This window comes from Echinops telfairi, unplaced genomic scaffold (genome assembly GCF_000313985.2).
Source record: "Echinops telfairi isolate 266 unplaced genomic scaffold, ASM31398v2 ScPeMD7_1713;HRSCAF=2227, whole genome shotgun sequence".
NCBI lineage: Eukaryota > Metazoa > Chordata > Mammalia > Afrosoricida > Tenrecidae > Echinops > Echinops telfairi.
Window position 1 is genome coordinate 5,405,774 of NW_022105611.1, and position 6,846 is coordinate 5,412,619.

Sequence of the window (6,846 nt, forward strand, 5' to 3'; positions counted from 1 at the left end):
GAATGATGAGGGCAATGAATGTACAAATGTGCTTTACACAATTGATGTATGTATGGATTATGATAGGAGTTGTATGAGCCCCTAATAAAATGATTTTAAAAAAAATATCCTCCCCATGTTAGGGGATGTCCAGTTGTCTGCAGATGTTCTTTGGGTCTCCACTCAGCACTCAAGCCAGTCAGCGTGCAGTGTAGCAACGACTAAACATACAACTTTCCTCTAGTTCTTTAATGCTTCCTCCCCCCTCTCTTTCATGATCCCAGCTCTACCTTACACATCTGGCTAGACCAGAGGATGCACACTGGTACAGATAAGAACTGGATCCCTCCAGATTCCTTAGCCCTCAAACCTAAACAGTATCTGAGTGGCTTAAAGAAAAAGGAAACTGAAGTGGACTTGGAGTCTTGTGACAGACACATTCACTTCAGACAATAACACACACACACACAAACACAGAACTGGAAACACAGGGATTCCAGGACAGACGAAGCCCTCAAGACCACTGGTGAGAGTGGCAATACCAGGAGGGGAAGAGGAAGGTGAGGTAGAAAGGGGGAACAGATTACAAGGATCTACATATACCCCCCTCCTGGAGGATGGACAACAGAGAAGTGGGTGAAGGGAGATGTCGGACAGTGTAAAACATGAAAAAATAATAATTTATAAATTATCAAGGGTTTGTAAGGGAAGGGAGGTGGGGAGGGAGGGGGAAAATGAAGATCTGATACCAAGGGCGCAAGTAGAAAGCAAATGTTTTGAGAATGATGATGGCAACAAATGTACAAACATGCTTGACACAATGGATGGATGTGTGGATTGTGTTAAGAGTTGTATTAGCCCCAATAAAATGATTTTAAAAAGGAAAAAATCACAATCTTTCATAGCAAAAACAAAAAAAAATTAGCACACTAATGACCCAAAATTTCAATAACATCGAGTTTGAGAAAGTGTACCTTACAGGCATTTCCGTGCGCCCTATCCCAATGTTACTGGTTTCATAGTCGGAAGAGGCTTCTCAGGGGAGTGAGTGACTCAGAAGGTTTCGTGAGGATATTCGATTGATTTGAGCTCTGAAGAATGGAGACTTGGATAAGAAATGTGAGGCCAAATGAGTCGGGGGAAAGGGACATTATGAGTAAAAATAAGGACACTTCCCTCCGTTTCAAGGTGATAGATTGAGTCCATTCTGCGTCCCGCCCCGCCCCCCAATAGGAACTCCCTGCCACTTAAAAACACATAAAATGTGATCCATTTTCAGCACCACTCGCCTGACTATAAGAATGAGTCATCTTTGAAGTATCGGCAGAGACAAACCCCAAGGGCCGCCCAAAGAGCGTGTGCAAGCTATCTGTGTGAAGTGGTGGAGGTGTCTGAGGCCAGATAGACACTCAAGGGAGCAGCGCCGAGACTATGGGGTACCTTCTCATCTGGCCTGGGACTATGCAACTATGGGACAAAGGGACAGGGGGACTGGCTTCCTGGTCCAGGGAAGCCAAGATCGATGACCAGAGAAGCACTTGACTGTTGGGAGGAGACATGTGGCTGTGAACCAATGACTGTACCTGTGCTGTTTGCTTTTCCTGACCTGTGGTGACCTAGTAACTTTCCTCATAAACCCCCTTGATTGTGAAAAAAAAATTACTGTGGGTTACACAATAGCCATACTTGATAATAAGAATGGGGTGGGGGGTACTGGTAGACTAGGAATTGTGAGACACACTGGCAGACAAAAGAAAAGTTAAGTCCCATGTGTAGGGAATATTTTAGAATAGAAGATGAACACATCTCAGGTCACTAAACATTTGATATGGATAACAAACAGGTTGTACATATTTTGAGTTTCAAGATCAATTGTTAAAGCCTTAGTCCTTCATTCTTGCTAGGTCATGGATCCTTTTGAGACGAAGAAAATAAAATATTTTCACTAGAAGAATATGCACAATCACCTTCCATTTTGAGAGAGAGAAAAGAAAGCGGGAGACCTTTAAACCCAAGATTAAGTAAATAAACTTTTGTATGGATAGTTTTTCTCACAACCAAAAGACACCCCAAAGGGCAGGTGTTTTCACTATTTTCTTGCCGTTATAGAATGAGAGAGACCACTGAAAATACTTGAAAATGGAACTCAGGAACATGCGCTCTTATATAACGCAGCAATCCCACTTGCGTTCAGTATCTGCCAAACCTCAAGACCCCTACACAACTGAGCTTCCTGTTTGTTCCCTGAACCTTAATGCTATTACAGCTCCCAGCCTGTATCTCAATTCTCTGGGGTTGGAGTCTAGTTTTACTTCTATCATCATCTTTTCTAGACACTAGGAAACAACAACAAAACTCTATTTAGTGACCTCACCTGTGTCCGGGTAGAATTGGGCCCCATCGGGTTTTTAGTGGCTGAGTTCTTGGAAGTATATCACATACCACCGGATGAGCGGAACTTGCAAACTTTCAGTTACCAGTTGAACTTGTGACCCATCGCACCAATGACAGATTACAGAAACTAGTATATTTGTAATGAGCCTACCTTCTAATTCATGCCCTTCTACTAATGGAGAGATTTCTTTTTCTGATGGCCCTTGCCTGCCTGTAGGAATTTTTCATTTCATGCAGCTCCGGATTCCTTCACCATATTCTCGTCATCTCCAGAGTATTGATGGGTTACCCTGCTCACTCCTTGAGCACCAAGGCTACCTACTGACCTTGACTGCGAGAGCAGCAGTCTGCCAGGGGCCCCCTCTTACTGCAAAAAGATACCTTGTTTTGCACACAGTTCTGTCTCTAGTGGCAATAATCATGGTTGTCATTTTTCAATTGCTTTGTGCCTGGGGGTATGGTAAGCCTTGGACACACAGTATCTTGTTTAATTCCGCACAAAGTTCCTCTTCTACACCAGAAGAGTCAGAGCCGTTAAGTAACATGCCCTAAATCCCAGAGATCACTCATTGGCTTACTACAGGAACTTGATCTTGTTGACTCTTCAACCACTGTTTTTAACTTCCTCATGATTTCCTTTGAAATCTCTTCTCCCAGGTCCTGATCCCTTTTGTTCTCCCTGTGCTTTTGTAGATAATTACATTACCTGAATAAGCCCTGAGGCGGAGGAAGACAAGTTCAGTATGCTAAATTAGGGTAAACAGAAGCCAGGTGGTCTCTAGAGGGGGAGGATGAGAGGATAAGAAGATGCCAGGGTCTGTCTAAAACCTGGTGAATTTCAGCTGACTCCAAAAGCAGTCAAAGCATCCTCTTTCAACAAGTGTCTCAACAGAAATACGATAGCAATTCTTAGGAAGGATTTGGCAAACCCAGTGTTTAGCAGATTTGTAACAATGGCTATAAACTCAAGTAGAAGACAGTTTCTGGCAGCATGTTCAGGCATCCAGGGAGAACGGGTGTTACTCTACTTGGAGAGTAACAGCATGGGAGGTATTAATCTTCTGATCTAAAAAAAAAAAGTAAAAAGATGTCTGAGGTATCTCATGCACCTCAGTGTGCTAGTAGAAAGGCATTGACCCCGGATGCTTTCCCAGAAGGTTTTAAATAAGTCTTCACATTCAATAATCTTCCTTCCTTCCTTCGATATAATTTGAACTACACACCTGCTGGGCTTTTGACGTTTGGAGTTCTGAAAGAATAAACAAGAAGCAGATCCATCCATTTCTGTATGTATTCTTATTGGATTCTGGTCAGTGTCTTTTCGCATGAAGACCACTGGCTTTGATAAGTTTCCAGAAGACATCTCTTAGGGGGAGCTTCTTTGTTTTTGTTTTGGAGGAACTTTGAACAATTAATCACAGATTTATTTATAGTTATAAAAAGTTGGAAACAACCTAAATGCCCAACCAAAAGCAAGTGGATCATTCATAACACACAGGCTTGACAATATATTATAAAGTGTTAAAAAGAACCATGTCGCCAATATGGCAATATTAAAAAATGTTTATATTATAAAAAGTGGGAAAATGACATTATGTTTTAGCTATGTTGACATGTAAGCCCCTTCAAAATACCAGGAGGATTAGAAGTAACCCAAACAAATGATTTTCTTTATAGTTGCTTGTGTTATAAATAAAAGTCCTGAAAAAATGTAATACAAATGTGCATGACCAAGAAGTTTTCACCATATAAATACTCCTTCCCAGTATTAAAACAATAATTTGCATTCTACCAAATATATGATGGGGTACCCCGTCAAAGTGATTTTTTTCAAAGCTATGTATTTAATTTTTTAAAACAAAATAACCTTATTACCTTCAAAATACTCTCCATTACACTTAATACATTGGTCAAATATGCAATTCTATTATTGGAAATATTTTTCAACTCATCTGTTTGGATGGCTGATAGCACCTCCCTCGTGTTTTTCTTCACCTCTTCTATGTTGTCAAATCTCTGTCCTTTCATGTCCCTCTTCATTTGAGGAAACAAAAAGAAGTCCCATGGAGCAAAGTCAGGTGAGTAAGGTGCGTGAGGCAAAAGAGGCAAGCTGTTTTTTGCCAAAACCTGGTGCACTGAGATGGCTGCCTGAGCAGGAACACTGTCCTGTCTGCCACAAATCAGGCCTTTTCTGTTGCACACTGTTATGCTACCAGAACCTCCAATAGAAGGTTTGATTAACAGTCGGACTTGGTGGAATGAACTCCAACTGTGCTGCAAGTCAACATTTTCGCCCATTCGGGAAGCTGATGGATGTCCAGAATGAGGTTTGTCATCAATCGATATTTCACCTGTTTTGAAATGAGAAAACCACTCCTACACTTGAGTTTGCCCTGTAGTGCTGTCCTTATAAGCTGTGCTCAACATCAAAACAGTTTCTGCGGCATGTTTCCTGAACAGGAAACAAATTTCACAGCAGCAAACTGTTCTCTTAAATCGGCCATCACCAAAAATAAGGTTCAAACAAAACTTTTTTTATGAAAAAAATTCACTATGACCAGAGAGAACCTTCCCAGGTGACGCCACTGAGTGCACTAACTCAGAACACGTTGCCCAGTGCTCATCTAGTGGGGAAAATGCATATTACGGATTTCCATTTTGGGAGATTACACCCTCCTATTTTATTAATCTTCCTTTCTCTCAACAGCTACTAAGCTTCTTCAAAGAACTGTCACAGTAGTTTCTTGTATCTTTGAATTTTATATTCTGTCTTCTTTCTATTGAAATTTGCATTCCACCCAGGTCACTTCTTTGAAACTGTTCAGATGAAAGTAAATATAATGGTCCTTTTTGCTAAAATCAAGGTTCAGTTTTCTGTCTTTATCTCACGATTTGATATTTGGTCACTCCTTCCTTAACCTTTTGTTCAGAGTTGTAACGATTCCTTCTCGGAGTCTTGCCAGGCTCTTAATATTCCAGCCATTCCTTAAGTTTTAGTATCACTCCAGGCACCTTACTCACCTGACTTTGCTCCATGTGACTTCTTTTTGTTTCCTCAAATGAAGAGGGACATGAAAGGAAAGAGATTTGTCCTTTCCCCACCATCATTACACATTCCATTCCATTGAACATGTTCACATTCAGTGCGTAGTATCTGTATATTGATGAATCTCATATCTAGTCTCTTTGGAGAGATCCTGTCTTTTTTGTGGCATAACATATTACCTAAAAACATAACAGCTTAAACGTACGTGTACTTTATATTTCAAAGTTTCTAGGTGTCAGGAATCCAGACATTATTTCATCAAATTCTTGCTTTTTCACAAAGTTGCAATTGAGGAGTTGCCAGTCAAGGGTCCACAGTCTCATACAAAGGTTCAGTTGCTAAGGCCTTTTTAGAGGTTTCTGATATCAGTTCCTCATGAATTCTTGAAAGCCTGTTTCTTGTTCATTGTTGGCCAGGTACCACTTTTAGTGCCTTACCTTGTAGATCTCTCCAACAACACAAATTACCTTATCAAAGTGCATAGACTGTGAAAGAAATAGAGTCTTCTAGCAAGGCAGATTTACAATGTTTTGTGACCTCATGATGGAAGTGAAAAATCTTTCCCTATTCTATTGGCCATATGAGCAAGAACCAAAGGTGCTGAAGGGGAAAAAGTTCAAATTGCACTGATCGAATTACCGAAAAACAAGGCTCTAGGAATTGACTGAATACCCACCGAAATGTTTCAGAAAGCTGAAGAAGCACTGGGATCACCAACTTGTCCATGCCAAGAAATTTGGAAGACAGCTACTTGGCCAACTGAGTAGATTAGATCCATAGTATCCATTCCAAATAAAGTAACCCGATAGAATGCTCAAAACATAGAATGATGTCATTAATATCACATGCAAGTAAATGTTTGCTGGAGATCACCCAGCAATGATAGTAGCGGTACACTGACAGGAAACTGCAGAAATGCAGGTCAGCTTCCGAAGAGGGTGTGGCCTACATGTGTGAGTGCGTCCAATGCTGGTTTATATGTTAAAGTAGCCGGTTGGTGAATAAAGGGAAGACCCTGACCGAGTGAACTGACACAGCAGCTGTCTTGATGGGCTCAAACATAGCAAGGAGCATGAGTCTGGCACAGCGGATGACACTAGGTGTAGCAGGGCTCCATTCTGTTGTCAGTGGGTTGCTGTGAGTTAGAGCTGATTCAGTGGCATCCAATAACAATATACTTTTTAATCATTGTATTGGGGGCTCATACAACTCTTCTCACAATCCATACATACATCAATTGTGTAAAGCACTTTTGTACATTCATTGCCCTCATCATTCTCAAAACATTTGCTCTCCACCAAAGCCCAATAAAAATGTTAGCCCTCAAGAAATGGTGATCACAGTTTCTTTAATGTTTGCCTGGCAGCTGTCTACACAGGAGCAGAGCTGGTATTGTCCTAGTCTATAAACTACGCTTTTTTCAGTTT